At 43.0% G+C, this 18,239-nt stretch overlaps 1 protein-coding gene across 4 annotated transcripts in view; it reads right to left on the bottom strand.

The window, feature by feature from the left end:
- Positions 1 to 18,239, bottom strand: part of LOC106710081 (protein PALS1) — a 105,547-nt gene that overhangs the window by 9,301 nt on the left and 78,007 nt on the right. The window lies entirely within an intron of this gene.

Raw genomic sequence — 18,239 nt, 5'->3', positions numbered from 1 at the left:
CTGGTCAATCGCTCCACGCCACTGCTGCTTCACGACAACGCTAGACCACACACTACGCAACAGACGGCTACTAAATTAGAAGAGCTTCAATTGGAAAGTCTAAGACATCCTCCGTACTCCCCGGACCTTGCTCCAACAGATTACCATTTTTTTCGAAATTTGGATAACTTCTTGCAAGGGAAAAAATTCAACTCCGATGGGGCAGTCCAAATCGCCTTCAAAGATTTTATTGATTCCCGTCCGACTGGTTTTTTTAGTAAAGGGATCAATGAACTACCTATGAGATGGCAAAAGTGCATAGAAAATAATGGTTCATACTTTGATTAATTAAATATATTACATTAAAAAATATTCGACTTTTTGTTCCTCCCATACAAAACGCCAATTTCATATGTAAGGACCTAATATAACACATTTTTAATGGGGCCTACGATCAGTGGGATCTTTTTATGTAAGTTGTAAATGACAGCTTTTGTTTCAGCTAAAAGCCTGTTGATGTTAAGTGACTGTTACTTATTTCTATATTATAAGTTCGAAATCACACTAACGGTACAAACCGCTACTCATCATCATCTCAGCTTACTATACGTCCCAACTGAGGGGCTCGCAGCCTACCCTAAGTTAGAGGTGACTAGGCCATAGTCAACCACGCTTGCCCAGTGCGGGTTGGTTGACTTCACACATATCAAGGAATTTCTTCTCAGATATATGCAGGTTGCATCACGATGTTTTTTCTTCATCGTAAGAACGTCGGATAAATGTATATATGTAAATCGAAAAACACATTGGTACACGGCGGGATTCGAACCCTGGATCTGCAGATGCTTAACCCCTGAGCCACCGACGCTCCAAACTGCTACTATCAGCGCCAAAATGGCGATAATCAAATAAGCACTAAATATTACATCTTATAGCCAGTCCATTTATAGAGGTCAGTGATCATAGCAATTACGTAACGCAATGCTTCTAATAAACTCGTAGCGAAACCCCACATTATTCAATTTGAAGTTAAGACTTAGTGATGACATCACGATTCGGCACGAGGAAGGCATTCCTTCTGTAATTGATTGCACCCACAGGGCTTCTATTGTGTAATGTATTTGTTAATCCGAAATACATGAAAGATTAAAATAGTTAATTATATTCCTATCTCCATTTGTTATTATCCAAAAACATTTTATACAACATTTTTTCTCTCTAAAACGTTCCTTTTTTGTTGTAAAGCGAATTTAAGCATAGATTTCTACATGCGAAATTACGAAGTAAAAACAATGACAATATTTTCGGTCGTCTTCAATTGTCTTGGCAGTGGAACCCTGCGGTTGCTATAACATCTAAGGCATTGATGCTTGACGATCTCAAAACACATAACACATATTTTTTTCAATAGCCATTAAATATAAAAAAAATAATTGCCAATCTTCGAGCACAAAATGAATCATTAATTAACTCAATTATAATTAAAAATTTATTAATAGCAAGATGAATTCGCAGCGACATAATAACACAGCCTTAGTGTGTGCGAATGAGATGGCGATAGGCGTATGACGTCAGTGCACTTGCGTCACTGAACGTTGTGTCCAGGGTTGTCAAATTCGTCGAAATATTTTTTTTTATTAATAAAAAGTTCATAATTGAACAAATAGATAACAACATTGTTTCTTTGTTTACATTTACTTTATTAATTAATCTACTTTCTACCATTTTGACGCTGTACTTAATAATTATCTAATGATTTACTCAGTTTTCAATATATTACAATGGATCTTTATTAAAAGTGGGAACCCTAGCTGTGGGAAAGAGAGTAAATCGCGACCTCGGGCGCTTCAAAACGAATGCGCTTTAATTTAATAATTGTACAAATAACGAAGGGTATGGTTCTAACAGAATGCTAAACTAGACTGCGCTGCGGTTATTATATTTACTTTAAAAGCGAAACCGAGAGATAGTTTAATTTTCAGATATGACTCGTGTTTAATATTGTACACAAGATCAAAATATTTTCAGCACTTTTGGAGTCTCGATTCATTTTAGACTAGAACTTATAATTTAATCGATGTAATAAATCTGAATTGTCTAAGGTCACAGCCTTGCCAATCCAGTGAAGCATATTTTATTGTAGCGTTGACATTCCGGTGTGCAATGAACGATATGCCCAACGGAGCGGACACTACTGCCTGCCATTCCTGCCTTTTCCTGCCAAAGACTTCATCACGCCGTTTGTTTTTAGTGTTACCATTTGCATGCAAGGGGAGGAAGTCCAAATCTAACTCCCCATATCTCTAACGCTTGAAAAATCTGTAGTACGGGGTACTACAGATTTTTCAAGCACGTGTTTGACACAAAATTGATAAATGTTCAAAAGAAAAAAGGAATTTTTACAGTACAAATAATGTTAAAATTTAAAAAAATTAGTGTGTTTCTAAGAGGGACCTCATTAAATATGAAGTAGTAACGAATGCTTTAGTTCAATGGTCGCTTAAATCTGTCGTTAGGCAGTGCTGTGAGTATATTATTTTTTATTCTGCGCTTATTATCGAGGTTACCAACATTTTTACTGTATAGAGTATCTAGTACATAAAATATATATTGTCATAAAACAAGAGCATCATACCGTGGGAGAACATGTTTCGGACAAACAATACTCACCGAATAGGCCTTTATCCTTTCTGGGTCAACGTCATGCTGCGAGCGAGCCTGCGCCCGCGGCGACGACGACACCATACTCTAGATCACGATAGCTCAATGGCTGACACTTTACACTCTATGATCAACGTTCTTTGCTCTATGGCTAACGGTCTATCCAGTTCTGACGCGACGCCATGCCTTCGTGACGTACGCACTACAGAGAACCTCACGGTTAATCACAGTACGCTTTTTGTCGGAAATGACGAATGATCATTCTATTGCTTTAAGCCGGTCACGACCGCTTTCAATATTTACGACAGCATAATTAATTACACGTGCTTTTCATTCCTGGTATGCGATTGTAAGCTAAATGTTACAAATTAATTCTTCGTTACAATGATATCAACCATCGGTTATGTGACAGATAGAAAAATCTATTTTCCACAAATTTCGATACATCAGGACAAAAACTTACAACTATAACTTTACCTATACAAAATATCTCGTTAGATGTTAGGCTCAAACTATTTGTTTTTTATACTCGTAAACAAATTTAAGAACATCGTAAGGTATCCGTGATTGAAAATACCTAAGTAGTAAACGGAATAGGTTAGTAAAACTATTAATAGCTATTACCAACTTAATTTTATAAAAAGAACCTAGTGTTGTTTTAACTTTATATTCACCTATCTAAATATGTTACGAGTGAATTATACGAAATGTCGCAATACGTTTTGGACGCACAATACGTACTTGCGTCAGAATGTTCCACATATGTTTGGAAGTTGGTATTGTAATAGGCTTACTTTGGATAACAATGATGTTTTTGTATATGTATACATAAATAATTACACCATCGATGGCCAATCTAATAGGTACAGATATATCAAATATGTACCAAACTTTAAAAAAAATGAGTTTCTTTTTAGCCATTTGGACCGTGTGACCGTGTTTCCACTGCTAAAATGTTTTTACAAAAACATGCCTCAGCTTTTTCAAGGAAAAAAGAGTGGGATAACAATTTCTTTTTGGTGAGTTTTTCGAAATTGGAATCCCACAGTGACATTCCGTAGCCCAAACGGCTTTAACAATTTTTCATTAAATTGCATTTGATTCGTAAACATCTTCCGAGTGTTTTATCCAGTCAGATTTTTTTTTTATTTATTACTGGTCTATGTATTAGAGTGTATTTAAGTAAATTTTAAATCTAAGTAAACTATGTTGAGTTAAGGAAGGTCAAATGTTTCGTTAATAGAATGTTACATTAGAGCGAGCACGGCCCGCAAGGTCGCTACAACGTTTAATACCTTTTGATAATACATTTTCAATATAAATTCCACTATACTAAATATTAATTCATTTTATAGAGTCAAAACTACAAGATTTCGTTGTTACTATAAAGTAATTCAACCAAAATTCTAGTTACTTTATAACACAATGATTTTAAAAAATATATATTATGACGTATTTAGAATCAATTGAAAAGGCATTTGAAATTACAAAGTTTTGTGTTCAACATAAAATAAACTAAAATATCTTATTTTTGCTGACATAAAAACGAAAATTAACTTACTTATTACAAATTAGTTAATACGTTAGAATAATTATTTAGATTTGAAAGACACTAAAGAACTCAAAAACTTTAATAATATTTTATCTCCAGTTTTTAAAGTGTTGATATAACAAGATTTCGAAATATTGATACTGTATGAGTTATCGGTATTCGATAGCACAGATAATGATCTCCGTATTTATAATGTAGCGATGTTGGTAAGAATATAGTAAATCTACTGCTGCAGTTTTATATTAATTACTAGCTGTCACTCGCTCCGTTCACGCGGTATTAAAAAAAAAATTAATTAGTAGCCTATATGTTCTGCCGGACTATGTTCTACATATATGACCAATTTAATCGAGATCCATTATGCCGTTCTAGAAATACATTCTAACAAACATTCATCCATCCATCTATTCAAACTGTGACAATCAGATGTAGAAATTAATGACATCTCACTTTATGAAATCGGTTTCTGAAGTCGTTTAGGCTACAGGATGTTACAATGGAATTAACAAACAATAATCTATAAATAGAGCGTCGGTGGCTCAGGGGTTAAGCACTTGACTTGCAATGTCAATGGTCCTGGGTTTGAATCCCGCCATGTACCAATGTGTTTTTCGAGTTTCGATTTACATATGTATCCAACGTTCTTACAATCAAGGAAAACATCGTGATGCAACCTGCATATCAGAGAATAAATTCAAAGATATGTGTGAAGTCAACCAACCCGCACTTCGCCAGCGTAATTGACTATGGCCTAGTCATCCCTAAGTTAGGGTAGGCTCCTAGCCTCTCGCAGGCGGGGCCACGGAAGAAAGCTAAAGCGTTCCCGTGGCGCCCGCCATAATGCGTTAGAGGGCAGTCAGGTTTTAGTGGGTATTCCTGTCACCTTCTGTGGCCGGCGAGTCCCACACTCCCTACGCCATTGCACAGCCCGGCGTAGGCGTGCGTAAACGCATTTCCTGACTATAAAAAAAAAAAAAAAAAAAAAAAAGGCTCCTAGCCTCTCAATGGGGACGTATAACAACGATTAGTTTCACAAGGAAGTCATAATAGTAAACCTTTATTATAAAATATCGTGATGCAGTTGTTACTTAACTGACATCATTAATAAATAATTACCTTACGTAACCATGGCTAAACTTTCTAATGACAACCAGGAAATATTTTATGGGAATCGGAACGTCCGACGTTACTGATTTCAAATTTCTTGCCTCTAACGCAATATTTAATCTTCTTGTTTCAAGATAACGTTTCTGATGCTTAATTTTAGTCCTCTTTCCCTTCTCAACTTTTTCTTATAAGGATAGGATAGGAAGGGGAAACATTCTCTTTCTTTGCGTCTCCTCTGTCGATTAAAGGTAGACAACGCATCTGCAATTGCCAATGGGCAGTGGTCAATTCGGCATTGTGTCAAATTCAGGTGACCGTTTGTTCGCTTAAATTTTGATATATTTTTAAAACGAACATAAAATGCACAAGGTTTTAATCGATATTATTTGTACTCGTAATTTTAATTGCTTACATAAACCAGTCACGAATGCAAATATATGTATAATAACTAATAGCAGAAGTTGCCTTGCATTATTTAACACGTTCGATGCCACAGACTCGTCTGGCGAGTTCACTTTCAAACGAAGTAATATTAGTGGCATGAAACGTGTTAAAAGGCCACATCAACATTAGTTATCTTTTTAAAACAAAACACACTGTCTATGGTCATGTCAATTTGACATTGAAACTTGCATTCTATAGGACATATTGTAGTTAGAATTAATAAAATTCAGGTGAAATGTCTTGAATGGTGTTACAAACAATACGATTGTATTGAATGAGGCAAGTTTGTGTTGATACGGTAACGGCGTGGGAATTGTGAAGTGGATGCAGAATACAAACAGATAAAACAGACCAGAGACAGCGGCAGATACTCTGACACGATTGTCTATCGTAACAATAAGTGTCAAAGATAGTCTCGATACATTTTAATTAATGAATCAAAAATGACCTGTGTACATTTACAATCGCACTAAGGGCACCTTTAATTGTAAGTAAGGGAGTCCATTTGTGAAAATTTAGAATGAGAAAAAAAAAATTTTTGATTCCGAGTGTCAGAAAGAAATCTCCTCTGAGGAAGTCCTTGGTAACCATAGTTTGTTTTCCAATTTTTCCTTCGTGGTTTAGTCCAATGTTTATGTTTATTCTTGCAAATATGTACTGCGTACTAATTAAGTTAAGTAAATAAAGTTGTGTAAATAAAACGAAAATTTCGAAAGCTAAATAGTAAATCAAAATATAGTTTCAAACTGACCGCAAAGTGAAAATTTGCAGTTCGATATTTGATTACGAAAGTTTGTGAAAATTTTGCCATTTCGACAAGTTTTAGCTCAAAATAAAAAATTTATTTCAAATTCGTGCAGTTGCAGTGTAAATACTAGGCTAATGGTAAATATTTTTACAACTGGACTCGAGGTACAATTTCTATTAACTGGACAGTTGTGATTTAATTAAAAATATCGATATTTTCACTTCAATGGACAATGTTCGTTGCGATGTTAATTGTTTTTGTGAATTGATGTAAATAATAAAAAAAACAGATATTACGACAAAAATCGAACCAAAGAGAGAAAAAAATACTAAACTGAAAAGAATTACAACACAACATATAAAACATGAAATCTTAAAATACCTCATCTCCTTGATATTTGCGACAAAGACAGAAATGTTTCAACCTGTCAACCGAACTACAACATCTGGACGTATCAAGCAAATACGCGTTCAAAGTCTGCAGCACTTTTGCCATGTTCAGATTAAAAACAACACATTACACTATGGTACATTGCGCGGGAAAATTGACATTTACTTTATTTTTTTTAATTTCGAAAATGAACTGTTTTTCGTTGGGCTTTGTTTGCGTTATCAGAAAACGTGCAAACGTTGGAGAAATAATGCGAGCACTGCCGTTATCAGAGGCTATCTCGATCCTCTGGTTTGTCACGGCAGATATAACAAGGGCTGCCAAATTTTATACAAGGTGATAAACGAGCGATTATCGCAAACTGCAATGTATTGGAAGGTAACATATGTGTTGCCTAGGTTTAAAGTACGGAAGGGAATGTAGAAAAAATATTTATTACTATACATTCTCCCTCCCTGTCGCTTCCCCTTCTCTTTCCTAATTAGAAGTCTTTATTCTCCAAATTCTTTTCGTTTGCATAATGCTTATTTGCTGTGAGTTTTATACCAAAGTTTTGATCGGCATAAATCATTAGACGAAGTTTTTTGGTCGTTCTTTACGAAGTCAAGGATTGACAAGGTCATCAATTATTTGTTGTTGCTAGTATTCGGTTCTACGTTTATTAAAAGTTGGCAACCCTAAATATAACTTGCGATGTTTTGTGCGGACGATAAAGAGTTTTACGGCGCGCGTTCGCTACGCCGCTGTACACTTTACTGTACAATTTAAAAAGGCCCTTGTAACTTTATTTGTTAATATACAAAAATTAATCAGATAATACATAGCAAGTTAATGGTAATTGTGGAAAATTAGTATTACGTCATAAATAAGATTAGTTGACGTATCCTCATTAATAAAACAATAGTGATATTTTTCATGAGGCGATGCGAGAAAAATTTACAATTAGTCATCTTAAAGTGAACCTTTTCTTAGTGCATAAATGAAATTAAAGACAGATTACGTTCACGATTCTTACTTATCTTAGATAAGAATCTAAGATAGACATGCATGAAATATGATTTTTTAAATTTTGTATTTCTTTTAGTAACATGGATACTTATTTCTATTTTACTTATACTTGTTTCATTGGATGTTAAATAGTTCTATTATTAGAGATCCAATTTATCAACTATTACAATTGCACGTTATCTCCGCACCCAGCTCCACTCTCTGAATTAATAATGTGATTGATAAAACTTGAATAGTGAAATAACTTTAAAAAACGAGACAAAGCATCGATTTTATAATTAATTTTTCATCTGTTAATATATTTATTGAATAAAGTTATGTCATTTATTTTATTTAATTAACTACGCTAACACTGGCGCTACTTTTAAACCTCCTCTAAGGTTACGTAATAAATGTAAAACAATTATGAGTTCTTTACAATTACTTGATGATGTAATTGCTATCTTCAAGCAGTTATTAACCAGATAATAGCACCTATAATAAACTACACACTAATTGTTGGCGTTAAGCAATGTAACGATGTATTAACAGTCATTGTTCATTTCGTCTTCACGAATTCATGTCGAAATGTAATTATAGGAATTTGATATGGTTACACTGCTGAAACTCTTGTATCAGTCGATAATTTTTTAATACTTTGTCAATGAAAGCCCACAGTATTAAAGATTAAACTATAACTTTTTTTAAATATTTTATTTACCTAATATGACAACTTTTTTGTAAGAAATAATTAAATTAATTCTCTGTAAATAATATTAACAACTTTTCAATATAAATTAGCGAAGAACAGCTGCAGAGAACAGGTTAACGCAGGTGATCTGTCGTAGGTTACAGATGCACGGCCCAATATAGCCTTATAGACCTTGACATGGTGTATTTGCTCTTAATGCTAAACTCCTTACTTGGCCGATGTTGCCACAGTTAAATTGTGCAAGTATGAATCACCAGGCAAATGACCTATTTTTGTGTTTGTCAAATTATTTGATAGTATGAGGTTTTACGTATATATATCCGGTGTCGGCACCGACTAGTTTCGAGCCCATCGTGGGCCCTTCATCAGGGTGAGTGGGACTGATATTATTTCGCGGACGCGACCTGTCGCTCAGTTAATGATAATGTTTTACGAAAGTTTGAATAATTTAGTATGAGGTTTCGTTTGACGTATAATATATTGAAGATGTTCAAAATTAAATATGACAATACATTTTATAGTTTACAGGATGCTGAAGTCGACGTCGTTACGTCATCCTCATCCCGTAGAGTAGTTGGCTACATTCGTTAGGGCAGAGTAACAAAGCTTTAGTCAACCACACAGGCCTCAAACGTATTGACTTCAAACATCTTTGAATTTCTTCGCAGATATGTGTAATTTGCATCACGATGTTTTCTTTAGCCTTACAAATAAAAAAAAACTAGAAAACCAGCGTCTATTTCGTGATTTAAATAAGTTATTACGACTCTAAAAAGAAATAACACCCTCCTTTTGTTTACAAAGCGGACGTTATTTACATAACACATACAGTTATTAATTTTAATCGCATTTCGTCGGGATTTCCTTGCACGAGTTACCCGTGGGCTTAAGCCTACGTAATTAAGAATAAGCTTGTATTTTACATAATTACATTTGTTTGCCTTTTTTAATACGAACGTGAAACCAGAGTGTATGGAGTACTGATTTTATAGCATTACAGAGAAGTGGGACGCTTGTAAAGAATTTAAAAATAAATATACAATTAATTTAAACCTTGATATGCTTTTAATCGAGGTTGCCAGTGGCATAAGTATTGCTGTTTAAAACTGGGTACTGAACAATGTTACGAGGTGTAATGTAACATGTTACACGGCACGCAGTAACTCTAAGTAACGACTGCATGAATGCTAGCGTTGTGACATGTTACATTACACCTCGTAACAGTACCCAGTTAATGGTTCAATTAATTTATTTTATTTTAATTGGCTGCAAATACTACGATAGCTTATTACTTTAATATTCAGTGTATAGTTTTTCTGAGTCGAATCCTATTAAAGTAAAATAGTAAGCCTTGATTTTTGTTTAATTTAACAAACGAGCAAGCGGCCACTTGAATTCGCCAAAATAGCGAAGCGATCGTTTCAAATAGATATCCACATTTGCAAATGCATTCCCTAGCTTTAATCGGCAGAGAAACGCACAGATAGAGGTTAATTCCCCTTCCTGTGTGCTTCCTAATCCAATTCCACATCCCCTTCCCATCCCTTTTTATTTTCTAATAAGAATCGAGTGGGAATTGGAAGACGACTAAAATTAGACATCCGGCTCGGAAACGCCGAATTACTTCCACTTCACGCCTGTCTTCTTTGTGGACGTGGTATTTCAACGGTCGAGGAAACCCATTCGTGCAAAAGATGTTATTACGGGCCATTGTTAACTATTACTTCGGTAACTTTTACGGTTATTCATAAGGTAAATTTAATGACAAATCTACATTACGCTAAGCCTGAAAGTAAAGCCACATCAAACTCTTGTAAACGTCAGTAATTTCAAACGTTGAAATACAAGACCTACGTATGTGCTCGTAAATTATTTAACGTTAGATTGTCGCGACGTGTGACAATGATAAACAGTAACAATTATCTATACATCACAGAGTCGACAGCCCTACGTGCAGTGTGAATAATATCTGGTTTAAGCCGCATTAACTATACCTTGTTCTAATACATACGTAGACAAGTAGACAAATTACATACTAATTACGATAAATTACGAATATTTATATTATAACTTTGTAATCTTTAGTTAATCTTGTTTATGTTAACATACAATTTTTACTAAATAAATAATATTAGCTGCCATGTATGATAAACATTTCTATACTTAATTTGGTGTAGGTTTGATAGAAACGAGGTATACAGCGTAATTCCTTGGCTAGTACAACCTCATTAACTATTTAGTCAACTTACGAGCGGCTAGGGTTGCCGCAAGTTACTTTAGTGTCTTGTTATTGGGGGGTGCGACGGCCAGTGACCTCCTCGTGGTGCACCCTGGAAACTCCCGAACGACTTTAGGGAGGCTAACAACTGGCTAGGGGGGGGGACGGTGTCCGCGGGGCTATACCGGGTAGGGCTTCCCATACCGGGAAGGCCCGCGGATACTAAGGGGCCTCACCGAGTCCTACGGTTAGCGTAGAGCTTAGGTCGGGGCCCAAGCACGTCCATTTTGGACGGTGCTGGGCACAGCGCGCACTTTGGTGCCGTCGTGCTGGTGTTGGGGTGTCACCTGTGGGGCCATGCCGGGTAGGGCCTCTCATACCGGACGGGCCCACGGAAGACACCAGCTGACCCTTTGGGTCGTGGGTTGGCGTGCCTTCAAGGCAGCGGCGCGGCAGGGTCGGTCAATTCGGCCACCCTGTCGGGCTAAAACGTCGAGGGCGCGGCATGGTCGACCGTTTTCGGTCTCCTGCTGGGCAAAGGTCAGGGCAGATGTCGGCAGCGTGAGGCAACACGATAAAATGCAGCGGACCAAGGTCGGAGGATGGCAGCCTCTAAGGTTGCGCGTCAGGGCTAGGGGACCTCACCCTGTATTGAAAAGGCGGTTTCCGGTGTCCGAGAACACTGGACTAGTATGAATGGCAAGTTTAAATAGTTCAGTACCCCAGGAGGGTACCACTGGTTCATCCGGTGGAGAATCCCTCCCAGAGGTCGTCTTGGCAAATCCTGTCAGAACGACCTCTGGCCGGCCCTCGTACTCTGGGGGGGCCAAAACCTGCTGTGAGTACACGACGACTTCGGCGAGTAACATGGATAAAGATGCACGCGATATGGATACGACGACTGGTAGTGGGCTGGAAGCCCACGATGGACGAGGGAGGGAAATGGGCATGGACCTGGACGCGGAGCTGATGCCGAGTGATCACTCGGCTTCGATGTCGGAAAGCAGTCGCCAGGGTAGTCCCGTGGTCAGGAAGAGGAGGGGTCGACCGCCCAGCACCCGCACATATGCAGGTCTGGCGAAAGCCAAACACCTGATCATCGATGCCGAGCAACTAGAGGGGAACCAAAGTCGGGCTGAGGCAGAAGCGCCTGCAGCATCTATCGCGACGCGGACAAGAGCCCGAGCTCGTATGCTTTCGAGGATGCTCTCTGATGAGGAAGGCGAGGATTTTCAGGCGGCCGGCTCCCTGAGCCAAATTATTAAAGATAACGTAGAGGTTATCAAGAAAGTGGCCTCCACATCTAAAAATCTAAAAGGAGGCTACATTAAGGCCCTGAAGGACGCAGCCGAAGAAATCTCCAAAACAGCCAAAGTTCTACATAGCAGGAGCGTTTCCGAGGAGACCAAGGGACTACAGGCGGCCAATGCTCGCCTGCAGGCCGAGGTGGCGCAGCTCCGAAAGGAGGTCACGGAAATGAAGGAACGACTCACTGCACCTATTGCGAGGCTGGAACCGCAGAGGAATGAAAATGAGGACCTTGTGCGCACCATCCTGTGCCAAGTGGGCACGATGGTGAACGCTAGGTTCGAGGCGCTGGAGGACCGGCTTTTGCCGGAGAAGCGCATCCGCCCCCCGCTTGCGGCGGACAACAGACCCGAGCCTGTGGACCAGCGCGCACCGGAAGGCCCAAGTCCAGGAACGAGCGGGCAAGCCTCGGGCAGTGCCTCGGGCAAAGCCCCGGGCAAAGCCGCAGGGAAAGCTCCGAATAGGCCATCTAAGGCTAAGGCTAAGGCTAAGACGACGGAGCCTCAGCCCCAGCCCCAACCGTTGGCGGCAGAGCCTGCGATACAGCAGCAGCCTAAAGAACTGCCGTGGAGCGAGGTTGTAAAAAAAGGGCTTAGAGGAAGGAAAAAGGCGGACCGAACTCGGGTCTTTACCAACACCCAGAGGCAGAGAGCGCCACGAACGCCAACGGTCAGCGAACCGAAAACCGCCGCGGTTGTAGTGACCATAACGCCGGAGGGTACTGCAAAAGGTCTCACGTATGATTCTGTCATCGCGGAGGCCAAAAGCAAGATAAGGCTGCAGGATATTGGCATCACGACCGGCGTACGGTTCCGGGTGTGCGCCACTGGTGCGCGGAGATTCGAAGTTATGGGCTCGGAAAACGGCCCGCAGGCTGACGCGCTAGCGGAGAGGCTGACCCAGGTCTTCGATGGAAGTCTGGTCCGCGTCTCCAGACCGGCCAAGACCATCGAGATCAAAGTGTCGGGCCTGGACGATTCAGCCACCGTCGAGGAAATACTAGTTGCTGTAGCCGAAGCGGGGAGCTGCACGAAGGAAAGCCTTCGGTGCACCGGTGTAGTCCAAGACAGATTCGGGGTGGGACACGCCTGGATTGAATGTCCGGTTGCAACGGCGAAGAGGGTTGTCGCAGCGGGTCGTCTAACCCTGTCTTGGGTGGCGGCTAGCGTGAAGTTGCTCGAGCCTCGACCACTGCGCTGTTATCGCTGCCTCCAGAAGGGGCACGTAAGAGCGCAGTGCAGTGCGGACGTCGACAGAAGCAACCAATGCTTCCGATGCGGGGTGGACGGCCACAAATTTAAAGAGTGCACGGCAAACCCGCATTGCACCATCTGTGCTGCGGCCAAGAGACCGGCGGACCATAGACTGGGTGGTAAGGGTTGCTCCGCACCAGCCCCCAAGATCTCCCGAAGAACAAATGTAAGCCAGCCACAACCAGCACAACAGGCGTCAGCAGAGGTTGCCATGGAGACGGAGGAAGCCGGCAACAATAATGGCTCTCAAGGTCCTACAGGTTAATCTTAACCATTGCGCCAGGGCCCAGGACCTGCTTGTACAGAGCATGGCCGAGTGGTCCACGCAACTTGCCGTGGTTGCTGAGCCCTATTTTATCCCCAGCAGGGCTGACTGGGTGGGCGACGAGGAAGGAGTCGTTGCGCTCACTGTGCCCCGGTCCTCGAGACCCCTGTCTCTCGACGGGGTTCAAAAGGGCCGCGGTTACGTGGGTGCCACAGTCGGGGGTACTTTGGTCATCGGCGTCTACTGCGCTCCGAGCAAAACCCTCGCCGAGTTCGAGAGTCTCCTAGACCAGATTGGAACTCTCCTGCGCAGAGATCTCCCCCATTCCGTGCTGGTGATGGGGGATTTCAATGCCAGAAACTCGGCCTGGGGTGGCACCGTCACGAATGCTCGGGGTGCGGTGTTGGAGGAGTGGGCCCTGACCACGGGACTCTGTATCCTGAATCGGGGGTCGACACCCACTTGTGTCCGGCCGCAGGGCACGTCCGTTGTCGACTTGTCGTTTGCCTGCCCTGCTACTGCGAGACGGGTGTGCGGTTGGGAAGTGGTGGAAGATGCGGAAACCCTATCCGACCACCGCTACATCCGTTTCGTCTTGTCGGAGACGTCCACGGTCCCAGTACACCAGGGGCCCCAGTCGCTTCACAGGGACACCCCTCGGTGGGTGGTGAAGCGACTCAATCAGGATATTCTTGTCGAAGCTGCCCATGTGGAAACTTGGTCGCCTGCGGACAGCTCGCTTGATATTGACGGGAGGGTTGCCGCGCTCCGTGAGTCGATGTCCCGTGTCTGCGACGCGTCGATGCCTCGGCAAGGCCCAATACCGCAAAAGAGGCATGTGTATTGGTGGTCTCCAGAAATAGCAGCACTGCGCACAGTGTGTGTAGCTGCCAGACGCCAATACCAGCGGCAACGTCGGAAGAGGCGAAGGGACGAAGTCGTTGAGACTAGCCTTCTTAACGCGTACAAAGCTGCCAGACATGACCTAAGCCGGGCTATTCGAGATGCGAAAGATAGGGCGCGCGAAGAGTTAATTGATTCCATAAACCTGAATCCGTGGGGCCGCCCCTATCTCATGGTACGCGGTAAACTCCGGGCGCAAGCGGCACCATTGACGCAGAGCCTGCCGCCCCAACTCGTGCGGGAAGTTGTGACCTCCCTTTTTCCCCGCAAAGAGGCACACTCGCCGCCATACAGGGTTCCGAGGGACGAAAGCCCCGAAACGGGAGAGGTCATAACTCCTGTTTCCCCTGCTGAGTTCGGGGCGGCGATCCAAAGGCTGCGCGCCAAAAGGACGGCCCCGGGGCCTGATGGCATACCGGGTCGTGCCTGGGTACTGGCGGCGGATATTTTTGAAGAGAGGATCGTCGAGCTCTTTAGCGACTGTCTCGCTCAAGGGCGATTCCCAAACACGTGGAAAAATGGTGCCTTGGTCCTAATTAAAAAAGAGGGTCGACCAATGGACTCTCCTGCGGCATACCGGCCCATTGTTTTATTAGACGAAGCGGCGAAGGTGCTGGAGCGGATAATCGCTAACCGCCTCGTCCATCACATGACGACAGTCGGCCCGGACCTGGACGACAAACAATTTGGTTTCAGACCAGGCAGGTCCACGGTCCACGCGATCGCGAGGGTTAAAATGATAGCGGAACAAGCAGTTGCCCAGGGCAATGTCGTTCTCGCGGTGTCCTTGGACATCGCGAACGCATTTAACACCTTGCCCTGGAGTTGCATTGTCGAGGCCCTCCGCTATCATCGAGTACCGGAATACCTGATCCGCATCGTGGCCGACTATTTATCTGAGAGAACGGTGTCGTATAGGGGTCGTAACGGGTGGTGTAGTCACGAGGTTACTTGTGGGGTTCCGCAGGGCTCAGTCCTTGGCCCCCTTCTTTGGAACGTGGGTTATGATTGGGTCCTGCGAGGCTCTCTCATACGTGGTGTTGACGTGACTTGCTACGCTGACGACACGTTAGTGACGGCGCGTGGCGCCACACACCGGGAGTGCGCGATCCTCGCGACGGCGGGAGTGGCCCAGGTCGTGGGGAGGATTCGGGCCCTAGGTCTGGAGGTCGCCCTCCAGAAATCAGAGGCCCTCTTCTTTCACGGTCCTCGGAGGAGACCTCCTCCAGGGTTGCACATTACGGTCGGCGGCGTCGATATTAAAATCGAACCTCACATGAGGTATTTGGGCCTCTTGCTGGACGGTCGGTGGACCTTTGAGGGCCACTTCCGTCAGCTGGGTCCCAAACTCCTCCGGACAGCCGCTGCACTCGGCAGCTTGCTGCCCAACGTCGGTGGCCCCAAGGCGGCGAGCCGTCGCCTGTTTATGGGTGTCGTTAGCTCAATGGCGCTATACGGCGCACCAGTCTGGAGCGGCGCCCTAAACAGGCGAACGGTCGACATCCTACATCGACCGCAGAGGACGATGGCGATAAGGGTGGTGAGAGGGTACCGCACCATATCTTATGAGGCGGCCTGCGCCCTGGCCGGTTCGCTGCCGTGGGTGCTGGAGGCAGAAGTGTTGGCGGCGGTTCACGCTTGGCGTGAAAATCGAACCCGTATTGACGGTTCTCTGCCCCCTAGAGCCGAGGTCGAAAGGTTTCGCCAGAGCAGACGCGAAGCGGCAGTGGCCAGCTGGCAATGCCGCCTCCGCGAGCCGCGGGCTGGCGCCAGAACGGTCGGGGCAATCGGCCCAGTTCTGGTGGCTTGGTTGAGGAGGGAGCACGGTGCGGTAACCTTCCGTCTGGCGCAGGTGCTGACGGGGCATGGTTGCTTCGGCAGCTATCTGTGCCGGATTGGGAGGGAGCCGTCCGCGCAATGCCATCACTGTGCCGATTGTCCTGCGGACACGGCAGAGCACACGCTGGCGGAATGCCCTGCCTGGGCGCTGCAAAGGCAGGATCTCGTGGCGGTAGTGGGCCCAGATCTTTCCCTGCCGGCTGTAGTACAGAGGATGACGGAGTCGGACAGAGCCTGGAGGGCCGTCCAAACCTTTTGCGAGGTAGTCATTTCGCAGAAAGAGGAAGCGGAGAGGCTGAGGGAGGCGTCCAGCCAGGACCCCATCCGAAGCCGCCGCAGAGGGGGGAGAAGAAGGGCTTTCGCCCGACTTATCCCTCCTTAACCGAACTAGAGTGGCGGACTAGGGGGAAGTCCGTCACTCAGACAAAGTAGTGAGGACGCACAGGTTTCCCGTGCAACGAGAGGACGCAAACATGTTGAGGAGGCGTTGTGGCCAGTCACCATCGGGGCGTGCGATGAATACGCGCAGTGTGCCCGCGCCCTGGTGCTCGGTGAGCTGAGGGAAACAGTGGGGTTTTAGTCGGTAGGCTTCCGTCTAGGGAGAGAGTCCGACATAACCACCGCGCCTTTCCCCTCTAGGGCGCGGTGGTATGCGTAACGCATTTCCCCACTATAAAAAAAAAAAAAAAAAAAAAAAAAAAAAAAAAAAAAGTGTCTTGTTATTGGAGCAGGGGTTAGGGTTAATGAATTTACAATCTACTTTCTAATTTGTACATTTTTAATGTTAACTTTATTTACTGTGAGATTGGACTCTTGATAGATATATAATGAACTCTTATATAATATACTAGCTTTTACCTGCGACTCCGTCCGCGCAGAATAAAAAAAAAAAAAAGAAAACGGGGTAAAAATTATCCTATGTCCTATTCCTGGTTCTAAGCTACCTGCCCACCAATTTTCAGTCAAATCGATTCAGCCGTTCTTGAGTTATAAATAGTGTAACTAACACGACTTTCTTTTATATATATAGATTATACTAGTTTGCGATGGATAAAAATTTTGGCGTATTTGTAGTTACCGGTAACTCTGAGTAACATGTGTCACAGCGCTAGCATGTGTTCATGAATAGACGGGACAAGACGAACAAAACTCTCTAATCTACGACTTCTTACATAGTAGTACAGATTAGACATGCCTGCACGGTAACAATAAGAAAATGATTCGATTGTCTCTTCTATAATAGATTTATTTGAATCTCTTTGGATTTTTTCGCAATCCATTTGATATTTGCTCAGAAGGGGAATGTAATTAGAATTCTGAAGGCTGTCAGATTACAAATTTATACCGAGGATCCATTCGTTGCCCGCACCGCGCTCCCGGGTTAAATATAGCACGGATTTTTTTATTAATTTATACTCAATATTCAATAATTCAATTGTAGATATTTTGAGGGATTCCAAAGTCAAAACATTATGAAGAGTCTAACTTAGGTACTCAGAAATAATAAGTAGCCCATTAGCGAGTCACTTACTGAAAAATATGGGAAATTTAGTGTTAATTTCTCATGCTCAATTTACAATTAAGTAACGAACAAGCAAACTCAGGGTAATGAAAAATTAATATTGCAACATACAAATGGTAAAACAATTGCGACTAAAAAAAGTTCGATACAAAAACATCCATTCACATGTACAGAGGTAAGCGCTTTCACAATTGTCTACATCTCACAACTTTGCGAACGAGGAAAAGAGACAAAAAGCGGCAGGGTGTCCATTGTTTTATCAGATAAGAACTGTCCAGACTTAAGTCTCAGGGCTTTCAACAACTTACTAACCTCAATTCTGTATTGTAGACTATACATAGAAAATTGTAT

Source organism: Papilio machaon, chromosome 14 (assembly GCF_912999745.1).
Source record: "Papilio machaon chromosome 14, ilPapMach1.1, whole genome shotgun sequence".
NCBI lineage: Eukaryota > Metazoa > Arthropoda > Insecta > Lepidoptera > Papilionidae > Papilio > Papilio machaon.
Note: the sequence above shows the minus strand (reverse complement) of the source record. Positions and strands in the feature narration are given on the sequence as shown.